Raw genomic sequence first — 18,745 nt, forward strand, 5'->3', positions numbered from 1 at the left:
ATATAATATTTTGCACAATATTTTTTTCAGTTAGAAGGGATCAGGATGAAGGATATTTTGTTGACTGCTGTTTGTTTTGTTTTTACAATAGCTAGAAAGATGCTCTTTTAGTCTTTTAATTAGGCTAAATGAATTATAAAGCCTAAAATCAGCAAGCAACATAAAGAGTATACAACCAAGTCCATGGTCTGCTGTATGGCTACAGTGTTTGAAATAGTTTAGGCTCAGATTGTCTTTTCAGATTGTTTGATTTATATTTAATACATATTTAATTCACTTAAACATTTAAATTTACTACAGAAGTGAGCTATCCCCTTCTTATATTAAATGCAAAAGTATACAAAAGAACCAGGCACAAATTGCTATTATAATGTTTCAGTTTGAAAAAGTAGCAATATGAGAATATCTAACATACAAAACATCTGGTAGCTGTCACAATGAGAACACCTTATTAAATACGCTTTTAAATTTGTAAACGAAGTAGAAAGCTGAACTAAGCCTCTAAATAGAAGATCAGGAATTAAGGTTGATGGTTTACAACTGAGTACATACAGACAGAAAAACAGTCTGTTTTATAAATGGTTGGACTCGATGATCCAAGAGGTCTTTTCCAACCCAGTGTTTCTATGATTCTATAAGCCTATAAATGCCACATTTCTCATAATAGAAAATGGCATATAGATCAATACAAGACTAATGATTTATTTAATAGCAAATATCCTTTCTTTTCTGCTCTTTATTTTCACCTTGATTTTTCATTGTTCACCCTTTCAGTTTGACTTTATTTCCAGTTTTCCTTCAGAAGACTCAATAAAACAGAGACACAAGTTTCGTTGGTTAACAAAGGTTGGATGAAGGGTCTATTAATATGTAGAAGAAAACCACTTTTGCTTTCCCAAACAATAAATTCAACTCAAGTGAATCACTAAAAAAAAACCTTCACTTCCATCTGCAAGCAGAACTTAATTTCAAAAGTAATTTGGATGACTTTGGGGTTAACATCTCTCTGTGACAGATTACCCCAGGATCATCAATGACTGACATTGTGTGAGTTGAGTCTGCTACTATGACACATTATATTAAATGCAACTTCAGTTATATTTTTATCCTCATGAAAACCAGAGGGGTTGCTTTCACAGATGCAAACACTTCGTTAACAACACAGTGGAGTACCCATTTCCTTGAGCAAAACACTACTTCCTCTTCAGTTTCTATTGTTTCTTTCATACTTCATTGACTATACTATCCAGCCTTGACATTTTGTTATTGTATATTCTTCCCTAATAATATCATATAACATCAGCTTTTCCTGCTCTTTCAGCAGTCAATTGAGAGAACCAAGTACTCTCCTGGGATTTTAATCTGCAGGTTGCCTATTTCAATTGCTTTTCTTTCCTTGCAGGAGAACTTTCAGGTTCAAATATACTTTTTTTTTTTTAATCAAACCGCATCTAGTTTTGTAGCAAATACAATGGCTGTCTCACACAGTAGCTTCAGAGATTTTTTTTACTCCAGTCATAGACATTTCCTTTCTCAAAGCCTGCATTGCAGCACTAACAGTAACTATACTGATACTCCATACCACAGCCGGAGCATGAATCTGGAAGAAAATGTCTGCATCCACTCAGAGTCTATCTCTGGGCTCTTTCAAGCTCCTAACATCTGCCCTGCATACAGATGCATCATTTTTCTGCCCTTCCAAATAAAACACTTAGAAAAGAAGTAATCAATTAATTAAACCATGAATGAGCAAATCTGATAATGGAATCACCTCCTCTCCTTCCCTCACATATTCTTGCATGTTCTGCGTCATTATGTGTCATAAAATACTGAGATCAAGATATAAGCTGAAGCCAAAAAGGATCAGATATTAATATAAACATTAGATGCATCTACAATACATTAAAGAGGATAAAACCATACATAGGATATGCATTTATATGCTTCTGGAGATATGTGGAAATAACTGTCTTTATGGGTTAGGAAAAAAATGGTCCTGAAAACAGGTTGTCCTTTAAGTTCCTCTGAAGTATCTGCAGATGGGCACTATTGAAGCCAGACATGGATTTAGGTGTCAATTTCAGCAAAACAATTCCTATGCTCACATACTCATACAATTAACTGTTCTCCACAAAGATCTGGAAGATGTTCATGATCTCCTTACAGCCTATGTAACATCTTTTTTAACTCTTCTTTCAAGACAAAAATGTATTTGCACTTGCTATTAATTAATATATTTCTTTAAGGTACACATTTTTTTCATGCACTAAACTCATGTCCAACAAACTACTCATGCCTTACTGTTCAGTACATCCCTTTGCCCATATGTACACATGGACACAGATATCTCCTGCAACACTGTGATCAATTTTCTGCCTGCAGTTTCCCTGCCGCATATTGTTTTCATATGAATGAGTACAATGTTTCATAACATTAATAATTTTTTTTTTAAATAATAACATAGTGAAGACAGCCTGATTTTCATTAATAATTTGCTGTTCAATTTTCTGGTTATTTTCTTCCATTGTTTTACTTTGTAAGCATCAATAACAACATCGCCAGATTTTCACACTGCTGTTTTAAATGCAAGGCTGTTTTGCTTTCCTGTGTATTACAAAAAGACTCAGATGTCTTCAATTGTTATGCATTTCATTGAAGTTTTAACAAGCCACTTTGCACTTTCTAAATGTTGTGACTGCAAATATTCTCACTTCTTCATCAGATCTCAGAAGGGTTTTTACAATTTCAGTATGGAACCACTTCTGACAGGGTATTATAACTTATTTAGATGCAGAGGCTTCAGTCTCAAAATTGTCTTGAATTCCCCAATAACAGCTTAAAGGAAACATCTGTATGTGTCTGTTGCTAAATCAAGGGAGACAGATTTTTCTTTTTCCTCGCTGCAAGAAAAGAAGCAAGTGACATCTAACAATTTGAAATATGCTTTCCCTGGCTCCAACACTTCTTCTGTATGATGTCGTTAGAAATGAAAGGTAAACATTTAGCTAGTAAGTTTTGCCGTGTTATTTGCTTCACAGTGTTTTTAATAGTAATGTTCTTCAATGCTTTTAGCAAGTTCAATCCTTTGTGGAAACAAGGAAATATTCAGGAAATATTTCCTGAAATGTAGAAATTCTGATTAGCATAGACACAGTTTCAAAGCATGCTAAGCCTGCTTTTTGGTTTAGCAAGTGGGTTTCAAAGTGGAGTTGGTCAAGGCAGAACAAATATTCCTTGATTTTGTTAAATATATGGTACGCTGAGTACCATATATTCCTTCAGACAGGTACCTTCAGACAGCAGCTTTCATTCTTAAGCGAAAGATTAAGAAGGGTAAGGCACAAGTGGAACTGCAACTCCCACCCTGGCTCAAATCAAGATCTGTCAAAACTGTCGCTCTCCACACCTCTTAGGGTACTTGCGCAGCATCTTCCATTTACAGTGCTTCCCATGCCTGCATCAACACTACTCCTGTAGTGCCATCTAACTGAACCTGAAAATCTTCCCACCTTGTCCAACTTTCTCCCTTCCTTTGGTCCACGCCCACCTCCTTTCAGCCCATATATATAAGGGTGATACATATAATTTATTAAACACATATATATATAACTTTATTATTATAAACTTTATTATAACTTTTAAAACTTTTATATTATAACTTTTTAAACTTTTATTATAACTTTATTAAAATTATATGTAATATGTATTAATAGATTTTTAATAGAGATATAAAAATACACATGCAGAAACGCATAAAATTGAATTAATCCCTTTATGTAGTTGCTGTGATGTAGCAGTCATATGAATGGTTTGCTACTAAAAAGATACACAGTGAAGCTAGTCAAATAACGCTTGTCAGAAAAATACATCAGGTTTCACTACAGTTAACCTTAATTCTGACACAGCTTCTCAGCCACAAGCTCTGTACAGTCTGGGGAGGCCATAACGTGGTGCAATTTGTGAAGGAATGGTGTAGTTAAAGTTGCCTGTACTAGTACTTAGGCATTCAATAGTCATTATTTTTGGAGACCTCAGCTGAACATTTTGCTTTCATTTTTGGAGACCTCAGCTGAACATTTTGCTTTCATTTCTGTGTTTTGCAATGGAAATATATACTAAACTTGCTGAGATATCTGAATCACATTTTATAAAGCTACTAGCAATAAAATACTCATTTATCATTTATATTATGTCCAAGAATACAAATGAATATAATTTCTTCCTACGCTTCAACATTAATAGAGAAACCAGGGAGAAAAATTGAACACACCTTTCACATTCATTTAACTACAACAAAATACAAATAACTTTTCAAAGGAAAAATATTTTTGAAAAATAAACACCATCTGTTCTCTTCAGAAGTATTGCTACATGCATCTCCACTATTGTATTTATATATTTATTTATTTTCTTGTTTGGTAATTCTGCAAAGCAAGGTTAAGGGACTGGCTTAATCACCATGTGATAATCAGTAGTCTTTGCAACAGCTTTGGAAGAACTATTACAAAAACAAATGAGAAAGAGTCAAAGTAAATGAAGAGACATGTCAGCAAACCCCTATGTTCATACTACAAGCTTGAAGTTTATTCATATTCATGTTATACCACGAAGCAACTGGCACCCTGGTTTATCTGATGGCAATCTCTGTACATGGCTCCATTTAGGTTCTTTTATCTGCTTCTTTTCCCTTCCCCTTGCACCTGTCACTACAATTTTAGCTCTCAGCAGCTCCCACTCCTTATAAGAATCTCTGTAGGTTCAGTTACGGTAAAGACAGAAGCTTTTCTTGGCATCGTGTCATCTTTCACTCCTCAGTACCACAGAGGTGATGGCAGGTGCTAACACTGCTTGGCTGCTGCAGGGAGGCCATGTGGTCATCACTGCATCAGCTGCTTCCAGAGGCAAGCTTGTGAACAGCAAACTGCATGTGACTACTTCATTCTAGGCATGAGCTGTCTTCTAAATTATAAGGAAAAGCTAGCTCCCCAACATCTTCCTAAAACCTCCAAGAATTCCAAGGGAAACTGACATTCAAAAGGATTCAAAACATCCAGAGAGACTTTAGGACTTGCAGGCAACAGAAGCGCTCTGGGTTTAAGTGATGTCCATCAACAAAGCTGGGCTGAAAAGCCTGTCTCACATTATTCCTAGTGTATTCTGGCTCTTATTCTACTGCTTCTCCCAACCTTTCAGGGGTGCTAAGTTCAATACAAAAAGTTCATTTCTTGCCACCTAAAGTTAAGACAATTTTCTACTTGTCTTTATCAGATGCTGCAAGCAAAGGAAAACCTAGGAATGGATGTTGCTCTGAGAGTCGAGTAAAATGTTTTTTTTGGCAAAAAATTTGCACTGGAATACAGGAAAGGAACAGATCAAATAGAAGAAACTTCTAGCACATACACTTCGGATACAACAACATACGTGCAGGACACTGCATTTTCAACAGAAGAAATCAATACTGAGAGAGTGCTAAAATCATTATCACCCATGCCTATCTAACTTATTATATGTTTCACTTAATGGCCACATACTATTTTTGCCAGAAGTTCTACTTCAATCAGAGCACATGGTGATGGCTCTTAAAAACATCTTTTTTTTTTAATTTATTTTTTTTAAACATACAACACTCACTGCAATACTGGGCTGTTGCAAAGAGTATGGAACCTATCCACATATGATCAAAAGGCAAGCCTACTGTCAGGTTTTAATCCTTTCTGCATAATGGCTCCAATTTTTTTCACTCAGTTATGCTTGTCCTTCACTACTATAAAGTCTATTAGGTTTTTGTATTAGAAGGGTGATAGATAGGTGCCGAGAAGCAGTTTTAACCCTTGCCATAGCCAGAGACACAGAATTCAGTACCATGAGTTCTGGGAAATTTTACATTAAACAAAACTGATTTTCAGAAGAAGAGGAATTTACAAGTTTTACTGATGGCTCTGAAAGACAATATATTGACAGTGAATACAAATGGCTCGTACATCACTTTTCATTTGTTTGTTTTCTGCAAAGAAGTTAGAGACTATCATATCTAATAAGCAAGGAAAAAATGCCATTCTGTAGCTTTTTAATGGATGTATGCAAAAATTTCATAGAAAATTTTCATCCTTTCATTCATGAAGGCGAACAAAAAAAATCATAGGATTCTTGCTGAATGCTTTTTACAGGATTTTCTAGGCAGGTACCTAAACTTAAATTTAGGAAAGAATATCCTGGTTAGGAAAGCCACTTGCAGGCACAACTTTTTCAGAACACCACATAAACGAAAAAAAACAATGAATACTATTACTTCCACATATTTACCATGAGTTTCCTAAAACAGAAAAACTCTGCAACTTTTTAAAACATCACCAGTAAACGATTATATCGGGAGCATGTGAAAAATGAGCCTAATTGCCTGAAAGTCAGGCCGTGTTATTTTAGAAAACAAGGTGTTTACCATTCCAAAATCAAGAACTAAAACCACACCGTCTAACAATCTTATGGATCTTGTAAGAAAATGTGTGATCATGCCATTCTTCATGAATTATGACCAGGCTGTAGTAGAAAGGAACTATCTCACCAAATGCAAACTGAATCTAGGTCAAATACATGTATTGAGTATTTGCAGTAAAAGTAAGTAAAATCATAAATCTGAAATTAACTATAGATATTGCTAAACTTTTCAGGGGGATCTTGCACATCTTGTAGGGTAATCAAGTAGAAAGAAATCATCCTTCAACAATTACCAGAGCCCCAAAAGATACCTCTCTCCTTGTACATAAAGACATAGGATTTGAAATGCTTACAAACGCATTCCTGTGATGTTCTTTCCACATTGACTCCTAACTGACCCTAAGCATCAGAAAAGAAAACAATGCACAATGTTTCCATGCAGTATTTGAACAAGTAAATAACCCCAAACTATTTTGAAACCACATTCATTCCACCAATGGCAAAATTAATTCACATTTGGAATTAATTTTGGCTAGAGAGGGGAGTTTTTCCTTGAACATAGTATTTCACATAATTATAAATCTACAAAAAGACATGCATGGGCCTTCAACAGATTTAGACAGCAGTGACTTATATGCAACAGTAACAGATTTAAGTGATTTATGCTTCAATTTTGCAAGCCATTTCAAGCAGATGTAGGGTACTGCCTGCATGTAGTGTCATGTATAATTGGGGCCTAAAGTAGTAAAACAAAATAAGGTTCAATTTAAGAAATAAACAACAATGGAAAAAGACAAGGAAAAATTAAGGGTGGAGGGAGAAGTATAAATGCGTGAAAGTCAAAATAGCAAAACTTCATCTACTTTGAGCAGTATGTTCACTTCAGCAGTCACATTTGAATACATTTATAATTAAAGTTGATTAATGGTCTATACTAGAAAATGAATACAAGTTTCAATTCTCATGATCATTTAAGTACCTCTGAAGAGAAACAGGGCTTTCTTCTGCTTCTTCATTTAAATCTGTGCTCCGGGTGCACAAATTTAATGTCCATCTTAGAGCTTCGGCATAAGCAAGGCCAAATTAACCTGTGAGACAAAGTCAGTAGGCGCCTCCAGGACTAAAGTATCTTCTCCCGTATGGACTGTCCAGGCAGAGAGCTACTACACAGTTAGTAAGGACATGAACATAAACAGCAAATAATCTGTTTTGTCTAACTTCCCACATGAAAACTCCTTACACAGTTGCTGGTGTGAAATACAGCTTATCTCTATTTTAAGACTGGAAGAAGCATATTGCTCTGTAAATGCAATTACAACCTCCCCTGGATAAACTTCATTTTTTGCTCAAGCTTTATATTTATAAAGCAAAACAGGGAAACTGGACAGCTGAAAAGGTCAAAGCCTTCTGTACATCATCATGCAATTCTTCAGCTAAAAGTACTGTACTCTTAACAACTCAGCTTAAAGTCTTCTGAGTGATTATTATCAGAACAATTTCTAAAAATAGCACCAATTGCTAGACGCTGGGAGGAAAGAGAACAGGGTGTGATTGCTGAAAAACAAGCCTGAGAAAAAGAACCTATGTCTTTTGTACTTTTTTGACACAAGCCTTTAAGCATTTGACTTACCGAATTTCAGTTATCTACACAAAGATACATCACTCATTTGATATATTATGTTTAAAGTAAATGTTCCATATTTTTACAAGTTTTGAGAAATATGGAATCTATGTTTTCTTTATTCTAAGCAGTCAGACTAAAGAATAAAATTTAACAGTATGTCAAGCAATAAAATAATAAGATACTGTGTTGCTATAGGAATCTGAGAAATTCTGAGGACAAAAGTCACATCTCAGGTTTCAATTGTATATTATAAGTGTAATTTCCATAAAAGACGGCATTAATTTTCATGCATGAAAAAGTCACAGATGGAATTGGTATAACTCATATCATACCAAAAATATTGCCCTACCACTCAATAAAAGTGAGATTAAATCATTGATTAATATCACTCTAGAGGTCTACTTTTTGTTTATTCTTTATGAAGAATTCTTTTTGAAGAATGGGTGGGACTGGGCTTCTAAGGACTGTCTTGTGAAAACGAACAACTTTTCACATGTGTTCTTGAAGCCCACCAGAAAAGAACAGATACATTTTCTTTCTGGTTGCCAGGGGATACAGCAGACCATTTTCACACAGTGAATCATTACTGCATTTAAAAAATGGTGATAGCAAGAACTTCTGTGACTGATGTGAGAATGAGTCTTTGCTCTCACCTTCAGTGACCCTGCAGTGATCTATAGTCCTGATGTAGGATGAGTTACTTGTTTTTTTAGCTTTCAGTAATTATCTATCCTTGTGACCTTTACAAAGTACATATTGCCATTAGACATAGAGAAACTCATAAGCATGATTACGCGGGGGCTGAAACACTTCTTTGGAACAACAACATGCTGTATAACTCACTAACGAATTCTGTAGTAGCATATACATTCAAAGTAAGATTTGGTATGAATAAAGCCTTGTATGACATGAGTTGCACACTACATATGGGCGCTTTCAGAGGAAGAAACATCAGTTGCTATTCATTTCCATTGAGTAACAAAAACTTGTAGGGGGTAAGGGAAGCCTTCAAAAGACAACTTCTCTGACATGAAAAAAACTATGTTATATATAAATAAAATTTTGATGATTATTAAAGGATTGTCTCAATAAAAGCTCCTGAAAAAAGACTCAATGGTATACCATCAACACAAGTTTTGGTACTAGATTTCAGTTAATAGTTCTGTAGATTTTGCATATTTTATTTCAAGAAAGATTAATCAATAGATATCAATATGTAAACATTAACAATACAATCCCTATTATGGCCTCAGTTTATCTGATGCCTAAATTGCTTGCTGTGATAAGATTTGCTCCTGAAATGAAGAATCACTCAGAACTGAGAACTAAGGCATTTTACTGGAACAACTTTGTGAGAAGGTGAAAATCAGGAAGCCAAATACAATAGCATCCCACTGTTGTAATTCATTTCAGAAGAAACTACAACAGTGAGCATAAATAATTTCAAAGGTACATTGCTAGGTATAGTTAGGCTGGATTGATATCCAGCAATAAACATTACACGCGACTAGTCAGGGGGGTTATCTCTGGATTTAGTTTGAACAAAATGAAACGTGTCTAGACAAGATCATGAAAGCTCTGAGTTAACCTTTTATCTGATATATTAATATAGTCAGATAATTCAATGAGGTGTGAATGAAGAAGACAAGGACACAGAAGTGATTGATGGCATCCAACAGTGTGGTAAAGATAGTGCCAGGGCATTCTGTGCTGAAGAAACCACCAAGACTCAGAAGCAAAAGACCCAAATACCCACTGATGCCAAAAAGGATAAGACCTGAAGAAGAAAGTCTTGACATGTGTGGTTGGCAGGTCTAAAATAAGGAGAACAGACTATTGATTGTAAACTTGGTCTAGGAAGTAGTCATTAGAAGCTGAAGTTTCTTGAGCAAAGGGCATGAAGGATGGACTTGAGGAAGAGTAGATTGGAAAGTGGAAGTCTAAACAGCCTAAGAGGGGTAAATCTAAAAGAAGCCACTAAAATGGCATCAAGCTTGTCTTCAGTTATGACAGAAGATATTAAAAAAGGTTTGCATTTTGAAAAATAGAACATGAACGAGCTTGAGGATGACAAGCAGGAGGAAGTATTTACACTAGGTTTTCTTTCAAAAGTGAACTGAAATGCAGTGGGCTGACTGGGGCAAGTGGGGAGCCTGGAAAATAAGAACAACTGAGGAATTTGATATGGACTGAACGAAGAGCAGGATGGAAGTGTCAAAAGAATTCTTTGGAAGAGGGAGGTAGCAGACAGTAAGGCACAGTTTCTTCTCTATAAAGGGGAAAAATCCAGTAAGAAAAACATCACTCTCACTATTATTTGGTTTGTTCCAGGGATGGACCTTTCCATTTTAACAGTGTGCTACATGAACTAAAATCAGAGGCCAAGAAATTTAAAAAAAAAAAAAAAAAAGGTCTTGCTACTCCTGGTTACGTAACAGCAGATTTCTTGTGCTGTTCCATGTGTGTTCAGTTGGGGCTTTTGCACGTAACTGTAGTCTTGCTGTAACTGACAATAAAGGAAAAAAAATAGGGGGTGGGGGCAAAATAAAATAAAATAAAGATGAAGCACTTAAATCAGTCCAAGACAGTAATCAATATGAAAGATAAAATCATTTTATGTGCTTACAAAGAAAGCTAAACCAAATTAAAACAGATCACATTAATGCACGCAAGTACTGTTTTTCACCTTGACCAACAATTTTTTTTTACTAAGAAGAAAACCTATGACCATCTATCTTCAATACATATGCTCAAGTATTTACACTTCGCTATCCACTGATGTACAAAGCAAAAGAACCATTTTCACCTTCCTGCAGAGGCATTCTATAACATATATAATAAAACAGATAAAATATGATGTCTTGTAAGACAGTTGACAGTGCCCAGTGCAACGTATAGATAAATACAATTAACCAGGTAATTTTAGATCGATTTCATTTTGCAGCAGAGCCCACTGCTTTTTTTTTATTCTCAGTTAATGCATTGATATTTTATGTAAACCACCTACTTTACAACATACATAAAAATGGAAGACAACCTATTCTCCAAACCTAAAAAGCAAATGAAATGTTAATTTAAGATCAAAAGGTGTATCACAGAAAGGAGCAGAAAACAGAAACCATAATTATTTGTCCAGATATTGATGTGCTAAGCAAAATAACGATATTTAGAGTACACAATAAAAAAGCACAAGTATTACGTAAAATAGCTTTTGAATGCCTTGCAATGTAATATCAAACATTATTAAACAAGATCTCCACATTTCATTAATATGGTTTTGTTCTAACAGCTCAAGGGAAACTGTAAAGTAAAGATCTTACAAATGCTGAAGATTTTAATTTGTCTTCTTGATTTGGCAGGTACACAATTAAAGTTACTCACATGTTTGCACTTAATTGTTTCTAAGATTAGGCCTCTGGGCACACACAAGGCAGCTTGTAATGACACCTACAGGCAGCCTGCCTAATGTTTTTCATTATAAAGAATTCCTGTGACCTTTTCTTCAAAGCTTTCATGCACATGCTCTTCTCTGCAGGTGTTTTATATTTAGTGCAGAAAACAGCTTTGAACTGAAGAAGTGACTTTTCTTTGTTTCAAAAAATGTTGCTGAGGTATAAACCACTTTGAAGTACAATTTCTTTAGACTGTTTTGTGTTCCTTGGGAAAACGTTGGCAGTCTACCTAAAACAGTAATCCATCAAAGCAAAACCCATACAACTTAGCCCATCGTAACACTAAAATATTACAGGGTGCTGTGGAATAGCTGTGAGCTCCCAGTGACAGGAAACTGTTCATTTGCTGTACAATACAAAACAGTTTCTACCAGGAAACAAAGAATATTTTACCTGAACTGAACAATAAGGAGAAATACACAGAAGCAGAAAAAAATTCCTTAAAATGAAATTGCACCAAAGACACCATACCCAGAATATATAGACCAACAGGTGACCCTTATTACTCAGAATTGTAGTAGGACATACCAGATCCAGGTCCTTTTTATAAGGAAAATATTTAGGACAGTCACTATATATTGAAAAAAAAAATAACTCTTCAGATTTCAATTCTGCTTGCTTACTGCTGATGTAGCTGTCTTAATTTTAAACATGCGAGCACCTGCTGTGAAAGAGCAGGCAGGAGATGCAGGAAATTTCTGTGAATCACACATGGCACGTACAAGGACGTTAGAAGCAAAATATGCATACTGTAAGTGCCAGCAAAGTTATCTATCCTTATCTGACAGGACATATTAATATGATCTCCAATGTACATCTGGGAATTTAAGAGGAAATTCTGTGTAGATTAAATGCTACATCAGTTTCTCGTGGATTGGTATGAAAAGATACTGATACTGCCTTAAGTTAGCGACTTTAGTTTGAAGGGCAGCCCTGAAAAAAGTAGCTGTGTACTCAAGTTCCCCAATGCCTTAATACTGGTGACCTTCAGATTGATCACAGCAAATAGAGCAGTTTTGTCCTACTACCCCCTGCTCTTTTTCCTACAAAGCCACCATTTCAAAAAAGAAAAAAAAGCATTTGAAAGTTATGTAGACACCTCAGCTATATGACAATGTTCTTTAAGTCTCAAAATGTGGACAAAATAAATAAGACTATGCTCAACAGATCTCAAAAAAGTTAAGTAAATGTTGTGAAAACATAAGAAGGAATCATAAAGCTCTGTTATTACAGTTTAACATTATTCAGCAATCACTAACAGGCTCATTTATTTGGCACCATAACAGTTCTTCCCTTGCTTTTCTAATATTCAAAACAGATTGATTATGACACCTTTTTGAGACAAAAGCAGTCAACATCAAGACTTGTCCGTTGATCTGAAGCCAGATGGTGATACTGCAGGCTCAGGATCTCCGATCTGTGCTGGCTGGAAAGCAAAGCTTCACCTCATATTATCATTTTTCATTCCCAAGTGACAAGCTTTCTGGAAACACCATTGAGGAGAGGTCGAGATACGTAAGGTCAGAAAGGAAGCCTGCACGAGGGAAGTGATGGAAATTTATGGAGGATGCTGCAGACATACCGCAGCTCAAGGTGGTTTACACACTTGTTTGCATGGGCAGACATAACGAGCTGATTACATACAGTCTGTTCGCTACGGGTACACTAAACTTTGGCTACCATTTATAACAAAAATTGGAAATAATTATTGGAACCAATACATTTGTGGTGTCAACTTTTTATGTGATTAATCCTGCACATTGCCTACTTTAACCACCATCCTCAACGCTAACCTTCCTCCTGCTTACACTACAAAGAGCAGTGTGGCACAGCCCACACAAAAAATCACAAAAACCTAACTACACTTAGCATGGTGGAAACATTATAATCATACCTCCTCTCTTTAAAGCATAAACAAAAGTTGCCTTCACTTCACAAGTGAGAAACACTGTAAGAGTGAATCTACCTTGTCCAAAATTCAGCACCTCCTTTCAGACATTTTATTGGTGCTCTAAGAAAACCCTCCTCAAAAATCAGACACACACCAGCAAATACGTGACTGATTTTCAGCAAAATATCTCCTCCGTTTTGCAAGTAGCAACATAAAGTAAAACAGAACACAACGTATCACTGCTTTATAGCTTGCCTATAAACCCTCTACTTCCTTCTAAAAATACTGCTCTATTTCTCTTCCTTCTTTCCCCTGAGACATTTGTCACAGTATCTTTAGCATCTCTGTGAAGAATGGGACAGAACATCTACCTGTTACATGTGGCATTACATACCTATTTTTAAGTGCAGATGTCTCTGTGAACTGTTCTATGTAACAGATGTGTGGGACATTAATACACTGGTTTTGTTTAAGATTAAGTTTACATTTCACAGCCTTGAAATAACTATTCTACTTCAGTAAAAAGCATTCAAGATGAACTACCCCCATAGCAGTAGCCATAGGGAATGAAAGAAACTGGGAAAGCATTAGTAGCAGTCTGGAATCAAAATGAAAGTATACATAGAATTTTTCCTGTATTTTTTACAGACTACTCAGATGTTATAGGGCATTTTTCAGTATCAAAAGAAGTCAAGGGAAAAAAAAAATCTGAGTTAATTCAGTAACTCTTCACAGCAAGTGGTCTCAAGTAAATCAGCACAAATAATAGGTTTTGGGGGAGGGTTTGGTGCCCTATTATTTTTTGCCTCCTTGAAAGTGTGGGCAACAAGCAATTGTAAAGAAGATAAGTTTAGAAGCAAACAGAGGCCAATGACCTGCAAATCCTTCTGCACTGACTGATTCCTACGCTATGTCTAAGCAGCCCTTTGGATCTGCTAAATGAAGATTTAGGCTCAAGTATCAATTCTGTCATTAATATTTAAGCACCCTTGGCTAGTGCCACGGAAAAAAAGACAGTGTGCCAGACTCGCTAACCATACTAATCAATGCAGATCAACTCAAATAAACTGAGTAATAGCTGCTTATGCTAAAACTGAATTGAGCAAACACCTTCAGACTGCTTCTTAGCTAACCAGTACTTATTGGGTTTTGTCTGTAAGCATTTCAGAGACTCAGAAGTAATAACCTTTATCCTACTGGTTATCCTGTTGATTAAGAACAGGCTAACAGGGATAACTGTAGTATAACAAAAAAAGAATATATATAATTAAGCCTAAGACCAATTAATTCATTTTCACAATAATCTGTGACAGTAAGAGGCAAAGAGTAAATAGATGGCCCAAGAGTTAAAGACTGCATGGCTGCTGGAGACACTAATGTCATATTTGACAATGTCTCAAATCCAAACTTCATCCACACAATCTTTTTTCAACCTTATCTGTTTTAATCACTTACTTACAGACCATAAACAAAAAGCTTACCAAGAAAAATAAACAATAAGAGTATTGCAATCGCACTGCTGTAATAGAAACAGTTTCTTCCTGTCAATAACTTATTTCAAAGAGATTACAGGCTAAATGAGGAAACAATAGAAGAGAATTAAAGCAAACGCTGAGAGGCTGGGTGGAGAAAATAAGACAGCAGTATATGTTAACTACACAGCTATCATGATAACATACTTCCATATCCTACTATCTCAGTAGGGCATTAGAGCTTTCTGCAAGATACTGGGATGTTTTGTACTGAATTTTGAAAACTTTAATGTGATAGCCAAAGTTATTGTTGGTACTCTGAGTAGAAAGTCTAAATCATTGATGTCTACCTCTGAATTGTCACGGAGAAAAAAGAACCAAAGGGAAGGGATTATGAAGTACAACCCCTTAATTTCCTGCTAAGATCACAAAACATCTTGTTTAAGTAGGTAGGGAAAGTGAATGAAACGATGTATTTTTCTGCAGAACATATGGTGAAGAAGTGTTAAGGATTGACATATTTTAAGATCCTAAACTCAAAGACATAATCTACAAGCAGTACAGGAGGACCATGCTGATTCTCATCTCAGCAAATCCACATACTTCTAAAGTTAAAAAGAAACGTGCAGCCTTAACTTGTAAAGGGTGATTAGTTAGCTTAAGCTCTTTCCAAATTTATATTGCATAATATCACAATCACACTAATTTTCTCAGGCTTTGGCAAGATATTCCACATGGTTACTCCCAGAACTTGGCAGTCTTTCCTCCAGCACCTGTTTCTCGCAAACTGTATAACTTCTTCTCTTCTCACCAAGGACAGTCAAAGTTATGTTCCAGTCATTCTGGGCTACAGGTGTACCTGAGCCATTTCTAATACTTTGTCATCGTTTCTACCCAGCTCTGATATTTTAAAAATCTCCCCTCGCTTAGACACTAACAGTACTTAAGCAGTACAGTAGAACCTATTCAAACAGCCGAAATAAAAACTTACTACGCAAAATCACTATAACATATAAAATCTATGTGCTCTACTGATTTCTTGGCATGATGCAAGTAGGTCTGAAAAAATGTACCCACACAGAGGGAAAAAATGCAAATAGCTTTCATCAAGTTCTGATGCCCTAGAGGCTCTCTCTGTACTGCTTTCAATTGCTGGTGTTAGTCTTAAGCATGTATTAAAATAATAAATTTCAAGAATGACTGAGAGGAACATATATTCAGGTTTTAGATGTCTTTGACACAAAGCAAAAAGCATGAATATTTTAGTTAAGACAGATGCTTTTAATCAGAATATTACTCAAAAATACTTCCTTTTTCAATGATGCAAAAGCCATCTAGCAACTTCTCTTTCAACTAAATTCCTCGCTCAACAGGTGACACTAATATTTTACCACAAATAAATGCAACACAATTCAGCATACATGCATGCACAAGGAGTGTCATATAATACCAAATAGAAATGCACAGCTGTAAGTACTTCATCTGAGGTTTTACACAAGCCATTCCATCACCATTTCATGTTTAGGGATACTCTTGATAAAAGTTGAAAAGCAGTAGTCCGACTGAAGTCCCTAAATGCAAAACTTCACAATAAATTCCTAGGGAAGAGGGGAAAGGGCCAGAGCAAAAGGCAGAATAGAAGTAGGAAAGGCAATAAAATTCCAGATATTTCACACATTGAAGCAAAATTCCTTATGAAAATAAAAGGCTTACAGAAGGGAGTAAAGCATCCATTCTTTTAATTAAACAGCTTTGCCTCCTTGTATCCAATTGATTGCAGCTTCTAATATTGTTATTAATATGGCATTCCGTCCATTGTGCATCTAAATTTTTAATATTTGTATTGGGTTAACATGCCAAGGCTTTGGTAGGGAATGGCGAGTGCTGCACAAGCTGCTGCCATGTCAAAGAGAGACAGTTCCAGATGCCTCCAAGACAGATCCACTGCTGTTCAAAGCTGGGCCAATTAATGACATTGGTAGTGCCTCTGCAGTAACATATTTAATAAAGGGTAAAAAGATGCTGTGCAACAGCAGCCAGGAGAGAAGAGTGAGAATACGTGAGCAAAACAACTTTGCTGACACCAAGGTCAGTGAAGAAGAAGGGGAAGGAGGTGCTTCAAGTGCCAGATGTTCCCTGAAGCCTGTGGTGAAGACCACAGCGAGGGAGGTTGTCCCCCTGCAGCCCACAGAAGACCACATCGGAGCAGATATCCTACCTGCAGCCCATGGAGGTACTAGACCAGGTTGCTCGCAGTACCTGTGACCCCGTACGGGACTTGTGTTGGAGAGACCATTCCTGAGACTGCATCCTATGGAAAGGACTCATACTGGAGCAATTCTTGAAGAACTGCAGCTCGTGGGAAGGACCCATTCAGAAGAAATTCATTAAGGACTGTATCCTATGTGAGGGACTTCACACTGGGGCAGGGGAAGAGCACGTGGAGGAAGAAGGAGCAGAGACAAAACATTATGATCTGACCACAGTCCCCGTTCCTCATCCCCACGCACTGCTCAGGGGAGGAGGAGGTAGAAGAGTTAGGGGCAAGCTGAGCCTGGGAAGAAGGGAGAGGTAGAAGGAAGGTGGCTTTACTTTTGCTTTATTTCTCATTATTGTACTCTGTTACTACTAAATGACAATTAAAATAAATACATTAAATCAATTTCCTTGAGTCAAGTCTGTTCTGCTCATGATGGTACTTGGTAAGAGATCTCCCTGCCTTTATTGTGACCCACAAGCTTTTCATTCTATTTTTCTTCCCTTGGCTTGTTGCTGGAGGGGAGGTAATAGAGCAGCTTAGTAGGCAATAGGCAGTCAGACAAGGTCAATGCACAACAATATTGCATCATGCCAAAAAACTCAGTATTAAGAACGTACAGAGCTAAAAAGATTATGATTTGTTGTAGAATGATTGAAATAAGCCCTTTTTAGCTGGAAAAATCTTTCACAAAGCTCCCATTAACAGGTGTCTGCTTTCACCAAGAGCTACACAGTAGAACAACAAAACAATATTTGAAAGGAACTACGCCCAAAGTGGATGCAATGTTGAGCATTATTACAAGGGAGAGTATCTATACAGATGGCCAGCTGTCCCCCACTGAAACGGACTGACGACATGAAATTGTGAAGAGGAATATAAAATAATATAGATAAAATTCCAAAGACTTAAAATTCCTCATTAAAAGTGAAAAGTAAAGGCGCTACTTAAGGAGCATAATGTGCGGAAACTAAATGTTAAAATGAATAAGTTTCAAGATATCAAAGTGACAAAGTACACCTTCAGTAACTTATCAAGTGAATCAGGACTCATTTTCACCAAGACACTGCAAGACATCAGCCTTCAAAACTAAGGGAATGAAATGCACGTTGACAAGGCTGTATGGTTATATGCCCTATGAGAACAGAACTGTATAGTGGACCACAACATTATTACATGAGGTCTATAAAAACAACACGAAAAGGCAAGACCCTGCAGTTAGCCATAAATTTCTACATACAAAGATGCAAAAGCAGTGAGGCTTTTAAATTCTACCTTCCCTTGAATTTTCAAGGGAATTCATTTTTTTAAATAAACAGTGAAATAATCCTTCTCTTTCCATCTCAACTTTATGAGCAACTATTAATGTTTAAATTTTAAATTATTTCACTGCTGCAAGCCCAGGATCAGTAAGTGTTCTCAGACAAGTGCAGCCTACACATAATTTATAGAATGTATACAATATATGCAATCATTGCAAAAATACATCATCAAAATGCACAATAATGTGCAGTTATGTAACTTCCACAATTCATAAACTTAACAAATAATGAGACCAAGCTAATGTATAATGTAGCATTGTCTTGTATCTGCCTTACAAGAATAATAAATATT

At 36.2% G+C, this 18,745-nt stretch overlaps 1 protein-coding gene across 2 annotated transcripts in view; it reads right to left on the bottom strand.

Annotated features, from left to right (window-relative positions):
• CCSER1 (coiled-coil serine rich protein 1) overlaps positions 1-18,745 on the bottom strand; it is a 645,248-nt gene that overhangs the window by 341,557 nt on the left and 284,946 nt on the right. The window lies entirely within an intron of this gene.

Source organism: Phaenicophaeus curvirostris, chromosome 4, assembly GCF_032191515.1.
Source record: "Phaenicophaeus curvirostris isolate KB17595 chromosome 4, BPBGC_Pcur_1.0, whole genome shotgun sequence".
Classification (NCBI taxonomy): domain Eukaryota; kingdom Metazoa; phylum Chordata; class Aves; order Cuculiformes; family Cuculidae; genus Phaenicophaeus; species Phaenicophaeus curvirostris.